Here is a 22,814-nt window from a genome sequence, read left to right as displayed (position 1 = left end):
GGCCAACGTTCAAGCCCTAACAATCTGTAGAGCGAAAGGAGTTGCAATTGTATTTGCTGTCCCTAGCTAATGAGGCCAGAGACAGTGGGGCTATTTACTTATATAATAGCCAATAGCTTCTAGGAATTCAGGAGTACTTTGAATTGAATTGGAGTCTCATTCATCACAACAACATCTATATTCATTTGGAAAATACTAGTACATAAACATGCAAAACACGTTTTTATTCAGACTGAGATTAGCATGCAGATTCATGGATTTACGACACCCATCTCCTCCCCGACCCCCACCACCAGGGGTTCAAAGGTTGGTGCCATTTGGGGTAACAAAAGTCCAAAGAAGAGAGAGTGCTGATGCTATTTAGGAAGGAACCTGCAGATCTAGCTGAAGAACTAGAAACAAGCCCTCGATGCCCTTCAGGATCTGCCCTGCTACACATTTAGCTTCATCTCACAACAACTTCCGTGTGGCTTTCTTTGCTCCAGCCTTACTGGCCTGCTTTTGGTTCTCAGGGAGCAACTTTTCCTCTTCTTCCTCAGGGCCTTGCAAGTACTATTCCTTCTGCCTGGAACACTCTTCCTTATCCCCACTTTCACCTTTGCTTAGTATACTCTGAGGCGTCCTCCAGACCAGAAAATGCCATTTTATGTTCCAGTGGCATCATGGCATAAGAAAGCCCTGGTCTGTAGGTCAGGGCAACTTGTTTCTAGTCCTCAATCAACCTCTATTTAGCTGTGTATTTTGGGTTACTTTATCGTCTCTGAAAATTAACTGACGTGTTAGGAAAACAGCTAGAAGTGTCACCTGTACCTAACCCAAAGAGCAGTCAAAGAATTCTAGGAGAAAACAGTGAAGAGTGCTTTGAAGAGTAGAAGGCGCTGTATTTGGAAACCTCCACAAGGACCTTTCTAGTGCTCAGCCCAAAGCTCCCTCTCAGGCTGTTCCTCACATGCTCTTTTCCTCTTCACAATAGGTGCCGGAGATTCAACTTGCTTTCCTCTCCTGTGATGACTGCCACTGACCATGGGTAGACACAGAAAAATGTTCACCTTTAGCCCAGAAGGCTGACCTATGGCCTGTGTAGTTCTGATAAGGACCAAATACAGACAAAATATGATTACTACATTCTTTTTTTTTTTTTTAAGTTTATTTATTTATTTTGAGAGACACAGAGATAGTGCAAGTGGGGTAGGGGCAGAGAGAGAGAGAAAGAGAGAATCCCAAGCAGGCTCCAAACAGTCAGCACAGAGCCCGATGTGGGGCTCAAACCCATGAAGCTGTGAGATCATGACCTGAGCTGAAACCAAGAGTTGGACGTTTCACCTACTGAGTCACCCAGGTGCCCCTCGTTGCTATGTTCTTAGAGGGTCTCATGACTTCCTGTATATCTCAACAATAGTTAATATCAAGCTGAATAATAAGCACCAGAGAAACTTTATGAAAGTAGTTTTTACCAGTGGAAATTAGAAGACAGATACGATCTAATACTCCCTGCACATCCCCTCCCCCTTAAGCACTAAGCAGATATACAGCAAAAGTGCAACTCTTTCTGCCCTGGGCTACTTAAACCTATGACGTTGCAGCGTACAATGTCTCATGAATTCTTTCTTGACCATTGTACATGACAACCTACAACCCTGCCATTCACTCAATCCGTTGGAATCATGTTGCTCCAAGGCTGGGTGCTGTCCCTACCCATGATTGTATTTGATGACCGAAACACACAAATTGTTTGACTGCTAACTACCTCTGAGAAGCCAAAATAGCGAACTTGGTGTTACCAGTCCCAGAGCTGTGGCAATATTTTATATTTCTCCCATCTGCAGTTCATTTCAGAGTAACTGAAACAATCTTGCGCCTCCGTCTTCTAGCTTTCTTCTCAAAGGTGAAGTTCAACAAAACTTCCTTCTCTTTTTGACCCTGATGTTAGCAAAATCCCTGAGAACTCTTCCTCCAGGATGTTCCTCTTGGTTGACAGAGAATGTCATCTGAGAAGAAAGGTTGTCCCCATCTCTTAGGTACAGTTTAGAACCTGGAAGGCTCTAGCCTGGGTGATTCCATGGAGCCTTGGCCCATGTGGGAAATACCTGAAAGGAGAGAGAAAATACACAGCTCATGTGCTGGCACTCCCTGTGCCAATACCTCCATGCACATGGCTAAAGGAGCACAGCGCTCTTTCCAGCTGATCCCAGCCTGAACTCAGAGTTCTACTCAGGCCAATGCTCAAGACAGCCATCATCAATCAAGAGCTGGCAAATGAGATAAAGCCAATTAGTTGTAAATACCAGTGAGGCAGAACCTTTCTCCCAAGGTTCAGTCTTAAAGTACTCAAGCAACCTTTTATATACAGCCTTCTGTTGTGCCAGAATTGGAAAGTGGCCTTCGTTCTGTAAATTTATATGTACTTGGGCTTCCTGTGATGGTGTTCAGTTCAGATTGGTAGGCTGCTTTAAGAAAATATTATTAAATGGAGAAATTCTGTTTTGAGTGAAAATTTATAGGCTGAAATGGTCCGTATGAGGTGATTTTGTCCTTTCTCCAAGGCAATCCTCCACTTTATTTTCTATGTTTGCTGTTTAGGTGCTAGGAACGAAGGTTTTTGCAGCCACCATTGGAGGCCAACACAATTCCTTTCCCATATTTTTCCTTGCTAGTAGAATCAGATTTCACTTGGTATTCCTAGGGCTTTATTTGGTCTTTGGGGTAATGTGTCCATTCTGATTACTTGGTGCTATGCTTTATCTGATGTTGAATATTTTGAATATCACTCTGTAGTTGTCCACCCTCTGTATGGTCCTGTGTTCAGAGAAGGAGCCCCCCTCACTGCCAGAAGTGAATTGCAGTTTTTCTAAGCCAAAGTGACCTCATTCCCCTTGCCAGTGATTGGTTTAGGCATTCACATGTAGCCGCATGTAGTAAGTCTAGTGGGAAAGCTTCTGGGAAAATGTCTTTAGTATTAAAAAGAGAAGTCCAAAGGGCTTCACAATAAAGTTGGCAGATTAGATACATGTATTCCCCACTGGCCCTTTCCAAATCCCCAATAAAAAGACAGTAAATGAAAATTTCTTTAAGGCATAATCTGTAAGAACAAAGAAACTAAGAGAGGAAAGAAGACGAACAAAATTTTTAAAGCTAAAATTTTTAAATGTAAGAACTGACTTAGCAGACCCAAGAATGCTGAATCCTAAGCCATCAGTGCAGAAAGTTGAAAGAAAAAAAAATTTCACAAGAATACCCCAAAGTATCAGAAAGAGGAAATTCTAGTCACAGGGTAAAGACCAGGCTGAACACAAAAGGATTTTTAAAAATCTGTTGAAGTGGGGGGCGGGGGTGGGCACGGAAAGAGACTTACAGCCCCCCTCTGCACATGTAGTAATTTCCTCTCCCCACACTAAGAAGTCACATTGCAGAAGGAATCAGGGGATCTCTTGCTTTAGGAACACTGAGCAAAGCTGAGGATAGGTTGGCATACTGAAAACAAGGAGACTGAGTAAAATTCCACACACTGCACGTTAAGATCCTCAGACCTCTTCCATAAGTTGGGTTCCCAAAATGCTGGCACTCAGGATTATTCCCTTTAGGCAGGAGACTGGAGGATTCTTCTTTGGGTAATCTGTTCAACTAAGGGGGAAAAAAAAATCAATGATCATGTTATCAAGGTTTGCTCCAGTAAGTCTACCCAGCCTGATCACAAGGCAGTGCAGGTGACAGTTGACAATGCCCACACTGTGTAAAGTGTTTCTAGTTAGCTTTTGAGTGGTCCTTTCTTCATTAAGATTAGGCTGCAAAGGATCATCAGACATTTGAGGAAGGCTCTGACATGAAGGGCAGAGTCCAGACAGAATATAGAAATATAGAATATAGATTCTATATAGAATATAGAATTCTGTATAGAATATAGAAAATCAATTTGGAAGACACAGCTCTGATACAGGGAGAAAAAATTTCAAAGAACTATCACTGATGTCCTCAGAGAGATTAGAGTACATTTTTCATCTGTAAAATAAGAACAAGATGGGTTTTTGTTTGTTTGTTTGCCTTTTTTGTTTCATTTTTACCAAAGAGGTACGGAAGACAGTCAAAGGACAGGAAAGATCTCTTGAAAGTTAAAAATAAGACAGATGAAAAGTTTCAATAAAAGGGTTAGATGACAAAGCTGAGGAAATCTTCCTAAAAATAGAGAAAAAAGTTAAAAAAATAATAATAGATGGGGGGGCAATAGAGCAAAAAAGATCCAACATCCAAGTAATCAATTTTTTAGAAAAGAGAAAGAAAACCTATAGGGGTAGATATTAATGCAAGAATTTTTTTAGAAGGTCCCAGTACTTAAGGTCATAAGTTTCCAGACTGAAGGGTTTTACTGAGTGCCAAACGATAATAAAAAAAAGGGGGGTTCACACCAAGGCACATCATTATGAAATTTCAAAACACTGGAGACAAAGAGAGTCTATTATAAAGGTGAGGAAAACCTCAATTACATACTAAGGATCAAGAATCAGAATGACACTTGACTTCTCTACAGTAATACAGGAAGCTGGGAAGTTGCCTTCAAACCTCTGAGTGAAAATTACTTCCAAACTATAATCTATACTCAGCGAAACTATCAAATATTGGGATAAAATTAAGATGTTTTCGGGGCGCCTGGGTGGCTCAGTCGATTAAGTGTCCGACTTCGGCCCAGGTCATGGTCTCACCGTTCATGAGTTCAAGCCCCATATCCGGCTCTGTTCTGACAGCTCAGGGCCTGGAGCCTGCTTCAATTCTGTGTCTCCTTCTCTCTCTCCTCACGCTATATGTCTCTCATAAATGAATAAATGTTAAAAAAAATTTTTTTTTAAAATTAAGATGTTTTCAACTATCAATGTCTTAAAAAATTTGTTTCCCATGTACCCCTTCTCAGAAAGGGACTGCAGAATTTAGTCCACCAAAACAAGGGAATAAACCAAGAAAAGTGAAAACAAGAAATCTGGGAAGCAGGGGCTTCAACATAACAAACAGACCCAGGAAACTCCAGGATGACAGAGGAGACTTCAGGGTACCTCCTGAGCAGCAAGCCTTAGGTATCACAGAACCTGCTTGGGATTCTCTTTCTCTCTCCCTATGCCCCTTCCTTGCTCACTCACATGCTCTCTCTCTCTCTCTCTCTCTCTCTCTCTCTCAAAATAAATAAGTAAACCTTAAAAAAAAAACCCTACAGCACCATTCTTTAAGAAAAAACATAAATAAATAAATTGCTTTCATTTGAATTTTCTGTTCCTTGTGTCCACAATCATCCAGTTGATATGGAGACTCAAGCTTCTTCAAAAAAGAAAGGCTAGGGTTCTTGACCCCAGTCTGAAAACCCATCACCAATTTACATAGCTCCCTCATTAGTCATATGAACATTTTACTCACTTTCTCTCTCCTGAATCCAGACAATCTTCTGTCTTCCACCACAGCTTCTTCTGGTCACTCACTTGCCTGCTACTTTTTAAGCTAATGACTGGTCACCGTCCTTCTCTATTTCATGGCTGCTTTTCAACTTCCGCTCCCACTGTTAAAATGCATATTGTCTAGTGATTTCTTGAGAAAGGAAATAGGATATGTCCAGCTCATATTTTAAGGCCAGGCCACATGGTGTCTCTGATGTTTCTTACTGGTTCCCTGCAGTTACAATTCCTATCCTTGGTCCACGCAGCAGGTGTTGGGAGAAGAAGAGAGGCACTGGGGTCATGGTGATATAAGAATGGCTCCCTAGACCCATCTACCACCTCACCAGAAGATTATTGAGGGTAGGAAGAAAACACGTCTTTTTAGAATGGGCTATGGAATAGATTGATTTAATTAATTTCAGATAACTGGTTGCCCTTTTGAAATGTCAAAGAGAGAGAAAGGGAGGGTGGGAGAGAGAAAGAGAGAAAGAGAATACACCAACTCCTTTAATGGCCCATTCCTTCCATACTACCTCACAAGAAAGGCATTTTAAAGCCTAACCACATCCTCTTGCTACAATCCTTTTCTCTTGCGGCCTCATTGGAAATGAGATATGGCAGCTTCTCACCCCTTCTCTGGTATTCATTCTGGAAATATTATACCCCTGGGGTAGTCTCATCTCCAGGGAAGAGAGATCTCATTTCTTTACATTGTCATTTTAAGGACTAAAGAAAAAATATCTCATTCATCACATTTATAAAACTTATCTCCACAAAATGAATGTGTTGATCAGTTTTTGTTCAACAGTAATGAAGATATTATGCAAATACCAAAGGCATTATTTTAACTTATGGCATTTTTATTCATAGACTATGTACTGAATACAGTTTAAATATGCAAATCTTTTATCCTTCCATTGATCACAAAATACAGAGTCATTTTCTGTGGGGAGCCAGAAATTCCTGATGAGTAATAGAATAATATGTAAGGTATGCATATAGACTCATAGTACATTATACACACACACACACACACACACACACACACACACACACACACAAAACTAATATGCCTTTAAGTTCATATAAACGTTATGGTAACTTAATGTATGTATATCTATTCTAGATAATGTTATTCTACCTTATGTAGAATAACATAAGGGAAGCTTGAGTATGTGTAAATAAATATCTTGGGAGAGGGAGAGAAGAAAGTGAAATCTTTAAATACAGGTATTAATCTGTTCTAAAGACATATTAGCATTTTATTTAATGTTTATTTTTGAGAGACAGAGAGACAGACCATAAACAGGGGAGGGCAGAGAGAAAGAGGGAAACACAGAATCCGAAGCAGGCTCCAAGCTCTGAGCTGTCAGCACAGAGCCTGATGCCGGGCTTGAACTCACAGACTACAAGATCATGGCCTAACCTGAAGTCAGACGCTTAACTGACAGACACCCAGGTGCCCCCATATTAGCATTATATCTTAAATATACATTTTAATAAACCTTTAATACTAACCCTGTGGCAGCCCAGCAAAAATATAATATTGGCCTGGCAGTGGGGTCACGGCTTAGCCAAGAATTTCATTATAAAAGCTAGAAATGTTGTGCCAACTCTATTTTTTAAAATCTTAGATTCCTTTGGAGTAAATGAAAGGAAATTACTTCTGGATAGTCTAATTTAAGTGCTCTGGAGTGGAGCCCAGGCCAGGCACATACATTTTTTTTTTTTTTTAAGTTCTGTAGCTGATTTTACAGTCCAGCCGGGTCTGCAGACCACTGGGACTCGTTAGTGAGCTTCTGGGTCTACCCAGGAATTTTACTTCCAGGGAAGAGGTAACTGAATTACAATCCCATAAACAATTAAAAAAAAAAAAAAAGTAATGACTGGAACAGAAACTTTTTTGAGAGTTGCAACCATGATTCCTCACAAATGAGTTTTATAGAATATTTTCTGTTCATGTGCATTTCTAAGTGCACGTACACTAAATATCTAAGTTACAGCAACAATTGATACAAGGAATATAATGTGCACTCCTTGCCCTGTCACGCCCTTCCTGACTATGGAGTCCACAAGTAAATCTCCAACAAACAAATGAGGTAGGCATTTTTCAGCTTTATTTTGACATTTTTATCTAGCAATTTTTTAAAAAGGGATGGATGAATAAAAAGCACTGGAAGCACAGCCTCCAACATCATAAATTCTCAGGGGCAGGAAAATGAGAGATCCTACTACTTCCTTTTTCTAAGCTTAAGTCATCTCTCAGAACATTATAATCCCCTCATCATCGTAGAGAAATTCAATCAGCGGCTTACTCATGCTGCTCCCTGAGTCTAAGACACTTTTGCTTCTGTAACTGCTTTCTCCCTGTCCTTTCTGCCTTCCAGTCTCCCCTCCTCCCACTGACCTAGTCTGCTGTGGACATTGATGCCACTTGACAATGCCCGTGCCCTGCCCCCCAGTCTCCCAGTATAATGTGCCTCTCCATTTATATCTTTAGTATTGTCTCATCAGTTACCCCAGTTGAGCTCAGGCCTCTGCATTCAACTGTAAATATCTCTACAATTCCCACTGAGGGGCCTGGCCATATCATCTGAAACCACATAAAGATCAATTTACAAATGACAGGAACTATTTGTGTCCAAAAATGTTGGCTTGTATCGTCTTTAACCATTTCCTAAAGAATAGAGCTATACTCCTAATCTAATTAACAATAAAAGTAAAATCTAGCATTTATTAAACAGTTCATTTACTAAGCCTGGCACTACAGGAAGTGCATATGTATTCTCTTCAGCACTCACATATTACCTATTTTTCAGGTGAGGGAATTGAGACTTAGAGAGGTCAAGGAACTTATTTAAGGTTATACCACAGGTAGGTAACTAAGTGAATTCAAGCAGAGATACATCATCTAACTTAAAGACCCCCCCCCCATGCTTCTTGATTATGTTCCTAAACTTAGTCTTGAAGGCCATCCATTCTCCCCTCTAATTTATCTTCCAGCCAAACTCCAGCCAAATTATCCTACTTCCTGTTCTCCCCAAACACCATCTGGAATTATGGCAAGGGAACAATCTCTTTCACTAGAGTAAACGACAGAAACTTGCAGAGTTTTATTAGAGAATTGTAGAAGGATAGTGTCCAGGTCAGAGGATAATAAAGTATCTGTTCAGAGGTATCTGCTCACCCCAATGTTTTTCTGCCACAGAGGCCTTGTTTTGTTTTCAATTTTTTAAAAACATTTATTTATTTTTGAGAGAGAGAGTGCAAGCAGGGTAGAGGCAGAAAGAGAAGGAGACACAGAATCCGAAGCAGGCTCCAGGATCTGAGCTGTCAGCACAGAGCCTGACATGGGGCTCCAACTCACAGACCACAAGATTATGACCTGAGCTAAAGTTAGACGCTTAACCGAGCCACCCAGGTGCCCAGGCCTTGTTTTGTTTTCAAAGGCAGTCCAGGGGTGCCTGGGTGACTCAGTTGGTTGAGCGGTTGAATGTCTGAATTTGGCTCAAGCCATGGTCTCACAGTTTGTGAGTTCAAGCCCCGCATTGGGCTCTCTGCTGTCAGCACAGAGCCTGCTTCATTCAGATCCTCTGTCCCCTTCTCTTTCTGCCCCTCCCCAGCTCATTCTCTCTCTCTCTCTCTCAAAAGTAAACATTTAAAAAAAGGCAGTCTGTTTCTTTATACCTCTTCTTTCTGTTTATACCAAGTCTACACATCTCTCAAGACCATAGTCATACCCTCTGCATGATGTATTGGCAGCCCATTTACCACCAGGGAAGGTAATTCCCCTTTTCCCATAATTTCTGGTTCACCAGCTACACAAATGCATTTAGAAAGGGACCAGATATGAGGTTGTGAGTATTTGCTATATGTGTACTCTACTTGTGGTGGTCAATAGGTTTACGTTAACAGGAGGATTTGGGAACCAGCAAAATATGGGAAGCAGATTAAGCATAACCTTGGTCAAGTGACTTCATTTCTGAGCCTCAGTTTCCATAATCTTTCAAATGAAGAGGCCAGGCTAAATCAACTCAGTTCTTATTCCTTGCACAGTATTTATAGCTTCCATTGTCTGCAACACTGCTCAATTAGCAGGGCTGAAACGACTTACTAATTTTGAGTCTTGCAACAAAAAAGGTGCATCAAAACCCTAAACACACATAACTACTAATCGGCTTCAAGTTTTGCCAGAAATGAAAAACTTCATTGAAATTCTGATTTACCTTGGCTTAGTGATTTGACGTGAGAATAATCTTCACACCAAAACCTTACTCAATAATCCAAATCCAGGGGCACCTGGATGGTTCAGCCGGTTAAGCATCCAATTTCAGCTCAGGCCATGATCTCACGTTCAAGCCTCACACTGGGCTCTGTGCTGACAGCTCAGAGCCTGGAGCCTGCTTCAAATTCTGTGTCTCCCTCTCTTTGCCCCTCCCCTGTTCGTATTCTGTCTCTCTCTCTTAAAAATAAATTAAAAAAAAAAAAACAAATATATATATATATATATATAAAGAATCCAAATCCAGATAAGCTAAAGCTTTGTGAAAGTACTTTTGTTCCTCTCATTTACTCCTACAACTAGATCCCTCTGGCTCTTGCCCCCACCACAACCCTAAAAGGGCTTCTGCAAAATCACCAGTGACCTCCCAGTGGCCAAACACAATGTCTTTTCAAACCCTGTCTTCTACTTGCCATGCCATGGGGATTTCCACCTCTTCCTTTCTTACTGAACTCTCTTGGCCTGCATGACCCATTTCTCTCCACTAGTGCCTTATTTCTCCTGCTAATCCTCTTCATGAGTTTTTTCTCATATTTTCCTGTAAATACTAGTGTCCCTGGGCTCTATCCTCAGTCCTTGTCTCAATCTATGCATTCTCCCTGAGTGATCTCATCTAAACCCCTAATTTCCTAAACAGAATTTCTCACCCTCCATTCCCTCTTGCATTTCACATGTGTATGTAACAAACATCTATACCAGAAATATCCCACAAATACATTAAGGCCAATATATACAGAACTAAATCATTATATTTCATCCAAAAGATATATTCCAATTTCATTAATATGTACATGCATATAGGGGTGCCTGGGTGGCTCAGCCAGTTAAGCATCCAACTCTTAATTTTGGCTCTGCTCATGATCTCATGGTTCGTGATTTAGAGCCCCAGGTCAGGCTCTGTGCTGACAGCTCTCTCTCTCTCAAAAATAAACATTAAAAAAATACATGTACATGCATATAACCTAATCATGTCCTCCATCACCATGTTCTCTTTTTCTCCTTTTTCTGTAGGTGACAGATGAATATAGGCAATCTAGGAAATAAATGCAACCAAAGAAACAAATGCAACCCAGAAAACCTTATTTCAAGTTCCCACTCCTTAAATCCTTCACACTAAAAATTCCTCAAGTAATTATTTTACTTTATTTTTAAATTAACATATATAATTGCTTTTTCGTATACAGTTCTATGAGTTTTAACACATGTATAGATCTATGTAACTACTTACCTCCACAATAAAAGTATAAAACAGTTCCATATTTTGCTCCAAAACATTTTCCTTATGTTATCCCTTTGTAGTGAGTCACTTTCCTTACTCCTTAGCCCTGGAAATAACTGACCTTTTCCTTGTCACTATAGTTCTGTTTTTTATAGAATGGTATATGAATAAAATTATATAGTATGTAAACTCTTGAAAACAGCTTCTTTAAGCAGGTATAATGACTTTTAGATCAATCCAAATTATTTTGTGTACAAATAATTCATTCCTTTTATTGCTGAATAGTATTTTTTTTAAATGGCTATTTATTTATTTTGAGAGAGAGAGAGACAGCAGGGGAGGGGGAGAGAGAGAGAGAGAGAGAGAGAGAGAGAGAGAGAGAGAGAGAGAATCCCAAGCAGGCTCCACACTGCTAGTGCAGAGCCCGATGTGGGGCTCAAACTCATGAACCAGGTCACGATCATGACCTGAACCGAAATCAAGGGTCAGATGCTTAATCAACTGAGCCAACCAGGCGCCCCTGAATAGTATTTTGTTGTACAGATGCAACATTGTTTGTTTATACATTCACCCTTTGAAGGACATTTGGGTGTTTCCAGTTCTTGGTGATGATGAATAGGACTTCTATAAATATTCATGGACAGATTTTTATGTGAATGTAAGTTCACATTTCTCTAGGGCAAGTTACCTAGGAATGGGATTGCTGGGTCATATGCTATATATATGTTTAACTTTGTAAGAAACCACCAAACTGGTATCTGGAGTAGCTATTTTCCTTGCTACCAACAATGTATTGAGTTTCAGTTGCTTTACATCTTCACCAGTACCGATCAATATATATTTTTTTAATTTTACCCACTCTGATAGATGTGCCATAGTATCTCATTGTGGTTTTAATCCACATTTCCCAAATGGCTAATGAACTTTTTTTATATGCATATTTGCCATCCTTTTGTAGAAATTGTTTGGGAGATTTTAGTTCCTTTGTTCTCCTGTATAAATTTTAGAATTAACTTTTATATACCTTCAGACATCTGTTGGAATTTTTATTTGAATTGAGTTAAATCTATACAGAAATTTGAGAATTAAATTTTTGCTATGCTGAGCCTCCCAATTCATAAACACAGTGGGTTTTTTTTTTGAAAAAATGGGTAGTTTTCTTACAGTTGAATTATGAAGAGTCCTTTTTATATTCTAGATACACACCCTTTTTTGGGTATGTAATTCGCAAATATTTTCTCCCAGTCTGTAGCTTGTCTTTTTTTTCTCAAAATAGTGCCTTTTGATAGAGCAAAAGTTTTTCATTTTGCTCAAATAGAATTCACCAATCTTTTATGGATTGTGCTTTTAGTATCACAACTCTTTGTCTAACTCCAGGTCACAAAGATTTTTCTGCCGATTTTTCTCTTTAAAATGTCATACTTTTTATTTATTATTTTTTAAAACTATTTTTATTTTTTTAGAGAGAGAGCAGAGGAGAGTGGCAGAGGGAGAAAGAGAGAGAGAATCTTAAGCAGGCTCAGTTGGTTGAGTGTCTTACTCCTGATTTTGGCTCAGGTCAGATCCTAGGGTCATGGGATCGAGCCCCACATTGGCTGAGCTGAAATCAAGAGTCAGACACGCAACTGACTGAGCCACCCAGGTGCACCTCCATATAAATTTTAAAATCAGCTTATGTGTGTCTATAAAAATAATGATGAGATTTGATCTGCAGATCAATTTGGGGAGAGTTACATCTTTGCTATGCTGATCCTTTCAAATCATAAAACAGTACATCTTTTCACTTATTTAGGTTTTTTTAAATTTATTTTATTACTTGTCATTTATTTTTGTAGTTTCAGCATACAGACTCTGTTCATGTATTTTTAGATTTATACCCAATTATTTATTTGGAGCTAATGTAATTTTTAAAATTTTGTTCATTGCTAGTATAAAGAAATACATTTGGTTCTTGTATGTTGGCCTTGTATCCTGCAACCTCATTAAACTTACTAGTTTAAAAGGTCTGTCATGGATTCCTTGAGATTTTCTGCATAGATAATCATGGCATCTGAAAATATGTTTGCTTTTTATTTCTTTGTCTTACTGTATTATACAAGCTGGAAAATCCAATACAATGTTGAGTGGTGAAAGTGGATATCCCTGCCTTTTTCCCAAATTTATGAAAAAAGCATTCAGTCTTTCACCATTAAATATGATGTTAGCTACGTGTCTTACAGATATCCTTTACTGGGTTAGGAAAATTTTCGATTCCAAGTTTGTTAAGAGTCTTTCTCATGAATCAATGTTGAATTTTGCCAAATACTTTTTCTGCAACAATTGATATCATTATGTGATCTTTTTTATTTTTTTACATTGTTAATATGATGGATTCCATTTACTGATTTTCCAGTATTGTACCAATCTCACGTTCCCACTACAATCTCCACTTGGTCATGGTATATTATTATTATTATTATTATTTACATATTGAAATATTCAACTCCTTAATATTTTATTGAGTTTTATTATATTTCTGGTCATGAGCCATATTTGGCTTATAGTGGTTTTTTTGTTTTGTTTTATTTTTCTAGTGCGATCTTTGTCTTGGTTTGGTATTTGGGGAATGCTGGCTTCATGAATTGGGAATGCCCTTTCCTCTTCTAATTTCTGGAAAAGATTGTGTAGAATAAGTGTTAATTCTTCTTTAAATATTTGGTAGAATTTGCCAATGCAACCATCTGTGCCTAGAGATTGCTTTTTTGGAAACTTTTAACTGCAAATTCCATTTCTTTGTTACAGAATTATTGCGTTATCTATTACATCTTGGGTGAGTTTGGGTAGTGTGTTGTTTACAAGGAATTATTCTATTTCAATCTGTTTTCAATTATTATCTTTTTAATGTCTATGGGATTTATAGTGATATCCCCTCTTTCATTCCTAATATTGGTAATTTATGGCTTATCTCTTTTTTCTTTGTCAGTATTGCTAAAGGCTTATCAATATTATTAATCTCAAACAATCAGCTTTTGTTTTTACTGATTTTCTCCATTGTTTTCTCTTTTCTTTTTTTTTTTTTTTTTTTTTTTTTTTTATTCATTTTTGGGACAGAGAGAGACAGAGCATGAACGGGGGAGGGGCAGAGAGAGAGGGAGACACAGAATCGGAAACAGGCTCCAGGCTCCGAGCCATCAGCCCAGAGCCCGACGCGGGGCTCGAACTCACGGACCGGACCGCGAGATCGTGACCTGGCTGAAGTCGGACGCTTAACCGACTGCGCCACCCAGGCGCCCCCATTGTTTTCTCTTTTCATTCCATTGATCTCTACTGTTATCTTTATTGTTTCCTTCTTTATACTTGCTTTGGGTTTATTTTACTCCTATTTTTCCAGTTTTTATTTTTTTAAAAATTAGTTTGTTTTTTTTTGTTTTTTTTTTTTGAGAGAGAGAGCATGCTAGTGAGAGAGAGAGGCAGAGGGAGAGAGTGAGAATCTTAAGCAGACTCCATTCCCAGCACAAAGCCCAATGTGGGGCTTGATCCCATAACTCTGGGATCATGACCTGAGCCAAAACCAAGAGTCGGATGTTTAGCCAACTGAGCCACCCAGGCACCCCTAGTTTTTCTTTTAATGGAAGCTTAGGTTATTTATTTGAGACCTCCCTTCTTTTCTCAGACAAGCATCTAATTCTACGGATTTTTAAAAAATTTTTATGGAAAACTCTGTGTGTTAGAAAAATACTCAGACCTGGCATTTGGATGCATCAGATTTAATTTGAATGCAAGACAATAATTAATGAATCCATCACCCCATTTCAGAGAAGGGAACAAATGATTCCAATGTCAACTCTCCAGATGGTTCAGTGCAGAATTCATCACAGGGTAATAACAGGCAAGAGCTGTCAGGGAGCGAAGAATAGACAAAGCATCCTATGCAACAGAGTAGAAGCCTCTTATGCAAGACTCTTGATCTTTTCTACCAAAAGGCACCCTGACAGCTTTATGCATTTTCTGCAGTCACATATGCACCTACTTTTATGCCTCTTCTGCTTGGAAACACCAATATGCATTGTGGAAGTGTCCACGGAATGTTGTTTATAATATACTCAATTGCACCCAATGTGATTCACTCAATAAATATTGATAGATTTTTCTGTTGTGAGAAAAATTCATTTAAGCTCTGTATTTTAATAAATTTAGGGGAGAACACAGTACATACAGATGAAATCTACATCAATCAGTAACAGCTATCATTTATTTAGAACATACTGTGTGCCAAAAATTGCATATGCTGTATACTTTACATACACTTAATCTTAATCATCCTATAAGGTATAGAGAATTTGGAGGATGGTTTCATGGGAATAATATAGGTTTGGGAAACAGAAACCAAATTTGAATCTCTGCTCTCTCTCTTAACATGACAAGCCAGTTATTTAAACTCCCTGAACTTCAGGTTTTTTTTTTTTTTTTAATTAAAAATGGGGATAAGTTGTTGGGAGGATTAAATGTGATAATATATCAAAAGAGCTTGGTTGGGTAGGGAAAGTAGGGGGTTGGATGTCTAAAACGTTGGCTTCTAACCCAATATCAGCACATATTAGCTATGAGAACTTCAGCAAATTACTTACCCTCTCTGAGTTTTGATCTCATATGTAAAACAGGGCATGGATATATGATGGATGAAGGCAGATACATCATCTTCCCCTTCACCACCACAAAACCTCTCTTGTAGGTGTCCCCTTCTCAATGTCAGCAACTCCATCCAACCTCTCAGTTGCTCAGATCAAACAACTTGGGGTAATTTTTGACTCTCCCCATAATTCATAATCTGATAGCAAATCCCATGAGTTCTACCTTCAAATCTATTTAGATGTCTTCTACCTCTCTTACCTCCTCCCTGCAAGTCATGGTCTGAGCCACCTGTCCTACTGTCATCATTTCCTGATTTTCTCACTTCCTACCTTAATCACCACTAGTATCACAGCAGCCAGGATGACCCTTTGAAAGACACATCAGATCAGATTCTCCGACAGCTTCCCATCTTGGAGTAAAAGTCAGTGTTTACAATGGCGTAAAAGGTCCTTTCAAAGCTCTCCCACCCCTGCCACTCATCCTAAACCTCCTCAGCTGCCCTACAATCTCTTCTCCTATGTGCTTCCTGCACCTGCTCTACTCCAGGTCCACCAGTCTCCATGCTATTCTGGGAACTCTCAAGGTTCTCTTCCACCTGAGTGACCTTATACTTTCCATTTCTTCCAATTGGTAAGTTCTTTAGCCAAATAGCCTGAAGCCTCCCTACCTCACCTCCATTAAGTCTTTGCCCAAATTTCATCTTCTTAGCAAAGCTTTCCTCCCCACTCCATTTAAAACTCCAACAGCTCTCCAACTCTCCATGCAGCACTCTACCCCCTTACCCTAGTTATCTTTCTCCATAACAGTGCTTTATTGTACTTACCTACATTTTGATGTTGCTGCCTGTTCCTCCAACACACACTCACACACACCCACACATGAGAACTCCATGAGAGAAGGTATTTTTGGTTGTTCTGTTCATTGTTGCATCCCCAATCCTAGAATGGTGTCTAGCACATGGTATTCTCTCTCACCCTCTCTTGCTCTTCTGCCCTACCTTATTTTTCTCTACTCTCCCTTATCCTCTCTACTCTCCCTATCCTCCCCTCCTCTTCCCTCCCTCTCTCTTCCTTCTCCTCTCCTCTCTCCCTCCCTAAAATATCTATGTACTATACATACCATGACAGAGTTTCTGGATTCATGGAATCCTAGAGAAAGTGGTATAAAGCCAATCTTAGTTTCCTTAGCTTGCTAGAAACAACCCTACCCCACCCCCCCTTCATTGAGGGAGAATATAGGATTAGTGGTTTATGTAATATATGTGTACCGGCAACCTATCATGTATCAGGTACTACTTTAAGTAAATAAGAAATAATCCGAGTCCTCAACTCACTCACTAACTGTCTAGTTTGAGAAAGGATCAAGTAAACATGTAAGAAATAAGAGAAAGGTATTCACACACAAAAAAATATTTTACTTAGTGAGGAGGGAATTGTGAGAGGTTTAAAAATAGGTCTGATGTGGTCAAGACAAACCGGCAATAACAATCAATTAGAAGACTAATGGCACAGTGTGTTTGGTGCAGAAGTTTTGATCCATCTAGGGGGCTGATCAAGATGATTCAAGTGTTCCTTTGACAATGAGTCATCCATAATCTCATGACTGCTTTTGCCTGTGTTTGTGGTTATGAAATGATCCTCACACTACAATTCCTAATATTAGAAGATTCTGTTCCAACCAGTACAAATTGTTAGGCCAGGGAGTGGGTGTTTATAGTGTGGCATATTTGCTCTCCAGCGGGCAGGGGTTACAGTGAACTCAGCATTTACTGAATAAGAAACACATACTAGAACCTTCACTGATATGCTGAATGGGACTAAACAAGAGGTGCTTGGGGGCACATTCAGGGAAACTCAAAGAGCTGGATGGAGGAATGGAGAAGGTGAATAGTAACAACTGAAGTGTTCCTGTATTAAGAAAACAAAATTGCCCTTCTGAGTAAACATTTAGCAAACTGGCAGATTCATAACTCCAGCATGCAGAGGGCTGAACACGCCAATAGCAATGGCAAAAGGAAGCCTTGAGGACATACCTCCAATTTCCAAACTTTATTTCATTAGCAGAAACTTCTGGAGTGCTGCTTCAGGCCCTGGAGGTCTAACTGTGCAAGGTCGAGGGTGGAACCTTAGACACAGAGAGACATCTGAAGGAAAACACCACACATCTCTGGGGGACACTTGGGTGGCTCAGTCAGAAAAGCGTCTGACTCTTGATTCTAGTTCAGGTCATGATCTCATGGTCATGGGATCAAGCCCTGCATCAGGCTCTGTGCTGGGCATGAAGCCTGCTTAGGATTCTCTCTCTCTTTGTCCCTCTGCCCCTCCCCTACTCACGTGGGCATGTGTGCTCCCTCTCTGTCTGTCTCTCTCATAAATACATAAATAAATAAATAAATAAGCAAGCTTTTTGGGAATTTGGTGATAACAGTATGGGATTTGGTGATGTCACATAGGTTATCTAATCCTCACAGCATCCCTCACAGAGATAAGTGCTATCATTTTCTTATTTGATAAAATAGAAAACTGGGACTCAGAGATAAAGTGACTTTACCGAGAGGCAGAAATGGGACTTGAATTTTGGTCTTTTCACTCCCAATCCTATACTCATCTTCTCCTACTTGCTGTGATGAAATTCTGGAAAACTGTTTGGAAAGTTCTGGTCTAGAGCAGTGTTTCTCAACTTCAGTTGCATTTTAAAGCACCTGGGGATATCTACAAACCCTGATATCTGGTTGCCAACACTAGAGATTTCTACTTAATTGGTCTGGGGTGCAATCTGGACAATGGGGTTTTTTGTTAGTTTAAAGTAATCTCTACACCCAACAAGGGGCTTGAACTCATACCCCTGAGATCAAGAGTCACATGCTCTACTGACTGAGCAGTTGGGCACCCCTGGACAATGAGGTTTTTTAATCCGCCCCCCCCCCCCCCAGTGACTCTTCAGGATTCTCAATTCTGAATTGAGAACAACTATGGGGAAATTATTTTAAATTACAGATTCCCTGAGCTCCAACCTAGGCTTATTGAATTAGAGTCCCACAGGTGAGTTGGGGTAATTGTGTTATTTTATAATCTTCTCAGGTTGTTCTAGCAAGTAACCAGATTTGGGGACTACGGGGTTGAATAATACCTGAAGATCCAGGTATTAGTCCTACCTCTGTCCTTGTTCGTGCTCTAATAGGGAACTAATTTATCGTCACTGCATCTCTGTTGTTTCTTCATCCTAAAATGAGGCTGTTGACATTTGTTCCATCAATCTCTTTGGAATGTTCAAAGGAAAAGTTATGAATGTTTTAAAAGTTGGAACACATCCTACACTTGTAAAGTATTACTATCATTACTCCCCACTGGTGGCCCTGGCTTTTATCTCTAATACTGACTGCCTTCCAAACAAGCCACTTCAGTAGAAGGATTTTAGCCTTCCCTTCCTTTTCTCTCTTTTGCCCTCTTTACAACTCACAAGGAGGCAATGTATGGCTGAGAAAAAGGGTCACTGCAGATTCTCTTTCCCATCAGAGGAAATAACACAGAGGGGAAGCTTGGCCCAGTGAGGGGAAATGGAGAGACAAGGGATTGTATAGCCCCAGCTGCAAGCACTTGTCAGAGATACAAATGTAACTAAAAGACTGAAACATTAGCCAATATGCTTTCCCAGCACTCCAATTCAGAAATGAGACTGCCTATTACCAATAACATCTCATCCAATCAGGAGTGGGCACTTCTCCACCCGGGCAACACCAGGGCTTTCTGCATCTAAGTCTATGATGGAAACATTAGGAGATACATAGAGGAAGAGAACACATTATACAGATGCTTTCCCAGTGCAGATCTGACCTGTAGTCCCAACAGTTGATACTCCCCAAATTTGCAGGAGGATGACACAAGGGGACTGATGGCCTTCTTAGAGGTTTGAATCCTGTCAACCCTGGAGAAGACTCTGCAAATTACTAACTCTGCTGTGCCTACAGATTGTGACTTAAATGTTTTCACGTGGCATCATGTAGTAATCTCCAGGGAGACTGCAATAGGAAGCCAGTGTTGAGACTCCAAAGAGAAAGGGATGACAGAGTAAGAGGGACCACTCTGTATCCACTGCTCCTTCCTCTCCCCTAGCAGTTCGTCTGTGGTCTTGCTGCCAACCCACTGCCATCCTGACCTTGACAGAGTATCCATCCTCACTTAAAGCTCTGGGCCAAGTGTCTCAAGTCATGCGAGTGATTCAGCCATGATTTTTTAAAAGACTTGACTAAATTTTGAGAGAGAACCAAAGTAAAATGACCAAAAAACACAAGAAATAAATAGGGTTATATGTAAAACGTTTTGACCATAATCTCTGTCAACTATAGCACGTACTAGCAGCCTGTTCCCTCCAAAAACCCCGATGACCACAACAACCCACTAGCCCATCGTTGCCAAGAGAGTCGTTCCCAGAATATAAATAGGTATTTCAGCCTCTGTGTGTGTGTGTGTGTGTACGTGTGCGCACACACACACACACACACACACACACAATACTAGGTTAGAAAATACATATGTGAGACCATTTTTTTCAAGTTATCCCTCAGAAAAAAAAGAATTGTTATATATGCCAATTCTTACAGTCTTTTCTATTACTGGGCTCTCTGATAATTGTTTCAATTTATTTAATTTTTTAATATTTATTTATTTTTGAGAGAGACAGAGCATGAGTGGGGGAGGGGCAGAGAGAGAGGGAGACACAGAATCTGAAGCAGGCTCCAGGCTCTGAGCTGTCAGCACAGAGCCCGCCACAGGGCTTGAACCCACAGACCACGAGATCATGACCTGAGCCGAAGTCAGATGCTCAACCGACTGAGCCACCCAGGCACCCCTATTTTAGTTTAAACAACAATGTACTGCTTAGGATAGACCCATTAGCTGAATCAATGTGAATCTGAGGTATCTAATTTATAGAGGTTACCTGACAAAACCATTGAATAGAAGGCAAGTAAATTTAACAAAATTTAGTAATTATTCCTGGGACTACAACCTCACAATTTTAATTGTTTCAAGAAAACATCTTTTCAAGATAATTTAATATAATAAAACAGTCACAAATACATACCTAGAGGGTAAATATTTTTAAAAAAATACCAAACATCCTGGTGTTACTCAATTGGGCACTTGAAGCTGGGAATGAATTTTCTGTGGCCAATGATACACATTCAAAATGTGCTGTGCCTCAAACTAGCCAGGAGATAAGTGCTCTAGAAAGCTGTTAGAAGGCCATAACACAATCAGGGTAATGAGGAAAACACTGATGCCTTTCTCATAAAGTGTGAGCAGGAAAAAAACTTAAGAAATTTGAGTTCAAGAAAGGAGTAGTACTTCTAAATATGTATATTTTTCTATAATATGTCATTATGAATACCTCTGTTCATTTAAATTTAGAAATTAAATATTATAAGTAAGCATTTTACTATTTCACTCATGTGTGAAGTTGTTATATGTATGCACCCCCAAATATTTTAAAATTTAAAATTTTTTTTTTATTTTGAGAGAGAGAGAGAGAGGGTGCAGGCAAGAGAGGATCTTAAGCAGGCTCCCATGCTCAGCACAGAGCTTGATTGAGGGGCTCAATCCCATGACCCTGGGATCATGACCCGAGCTGAAATCAAAAGTCAGATGCTTAACTGACTGAGCCACCCAGGCACCCCTGAGACTCCACATCTTTTAAAAAACTTTTTTCATGGCAGGGCAGCTGGGTGGCTCAGTTGGTTGAGCATCTGACTCTTGATTTTGGTTCAGGACATGATCTCATGGATTGTGAGTTCAAGTCCCACGTCAGGCTCTGCGCTGATGGCACACAGCCTGCTTGGATTCTCTCCCTCTGCTCCTTCTTGCTTCTCTCTCTCTCTCTCTCTTCCTCTCTCAAAATAAATAAACATTAAAAAAAAACTTTTTTCATGGGGAATATGAAGGAATCACCCATGATCAAGTATGACTAGGAGAAGAGTTGATTCTCACAGTACTTTTAGAGCCTTAAATATCTCACAGTCATGTGACTTCCTAAAGTGGGAAACCAATATAACATGGTGTATTTCCCATTCTTATTTGACCCTGTTAATGTAATCTACATGAGACTAGAATTCTACATAATACATATGGGGAAACACTGCTCTTGCCCAAAAGGATCCAACCCACTTCAAAAATAGCTTCCTTTCCTTTAATCTCTGAGTTAAATACCTCTATGTGTGAGTGCTATCTTACCCACCCACCAACCACACTGAAGCTCTCTCCTGGTAAGCTAGTACATTTAATCCAAGAGAAACTTTTCACTTTGTTCTTCTCTGGGTCCTGCCACTCATTGGGGTTCCAACCTTATTGAATGATTGACATAACAAATGAGCTTACTGTTCAGGTGTGATCCTAACCCCTAAAATAGAGAACACTCTGGTCATTTTCAAACTCAACAGTATGATAGTGCCTTAGCATACAACATCCAAACCACCCACCCCAAAATCATACAGCAGGTAATGGGGAGTCAAGCAGCATTTTCCATTTGCTAGGCAATGTATTAATATACAATGATGAGTAATAATGTGAATTGTAACTACAATGGAGTAAGTGAAACTTGGGTCGTGATACTGATGATAAAATGAATATGATTACCAGTGATATTAATGACCATACATGGAGTATATACTATGTGGTAAGTTCTATACTAAGCTCTTAACATATGCTTCTCACTGATGCCCACGAGATTGGTACGGTTATCTCCATTTTGTAACTAATGAAACTAGGGATTAAAGTTGAAATGACTTGCCCCAAATCACATAACTAGTAAATGGCCCAGCCCAATTACTTAGCCCACTATGACACTGAATTTCTCAATCTTTAATTCTTCAGAGTTTATTCTAAGCAATTTGAGATCAAGGCAGTCCAGCTCCATATTCTGGAGTTACACCTTGAACTCTAAGCGAATGGCTTTTATACAGTAGCTCCAGCTGGTGGCAGACCAAAGGAAATAAAATGGATTTGTAAAAGGCCTACCTAATATTAACCCAGAACTTCAAAAAGTCAAATAATTGACTAGAAATGGTTTCTGTGAACATTTTTTATATTATTTTTAAAACGATAGTTCTATTATATTTGTTAACTTTTCTATGAAAAAAATCCTGGGAATTATTTCCCCAAGGAGGAGCTATTGGTATGGTAGGAAAAAAAGAAGCTGACCTAGGTTTGAATTTCAGTCTCCACATGACTTTTGGTAAGATATCTAAGCACTTCCTGTCTAAAAAATGGGGATAATTATATCTTCCTTTTAGAGCCAT

The 22,814-nt window shown here is 39.6% G+C and overlaps 1 long non-coding RNA gene across 2 annotated transcripts in view; it reads right to left on the bottom strand.

The window, feature by feature from the left end:
- Window positions 1-1,285: 1,285 nt before the first annotated feature.
- LOC122231186 overlaps window positions 1,286-22,814 on the bottom strand; it is a 37,788-nt gene continuing 16,259 nt past the window's right edge. For both annotated transcript variants that reach the window (XR_006208373.1, XR_006208374.1), the window contains exons 2-4: window positions 5,395-5,533; window positions 3,528-3,621; window positions 1,286-2,087 (exon numbers count right to left, since the gene is read on the bottom strand). This is a non-coding gene — a long non-coding RNA (uncharacterized LOC122231186). The remainder of the gene's footprint in view (window positions 2,088-3,527; window positions 3,622-5,394; window positions 5,534-22,814) is intronic.

This window comes from Panthera tigris, chromosome D1, assembly GCF_018350195.1.
Source record: "Panthera tigris isolate Pti1 chromosome D1, P.tigris_Pti1_mat1.1, whole genome shotgun sequence".
In the NCBI taxonomy this organism is placed as follows: Eukaryota; Metazoa; Chordata; class Mammalia; order Carnivora; family Felidae; genus Panthera; species Panthera tigris.
The sequence above is the reverse complement of the archived record's forward strand: the minus strand, read 5'-3'. Positions and strand labels throughout refer to the sequence as shown.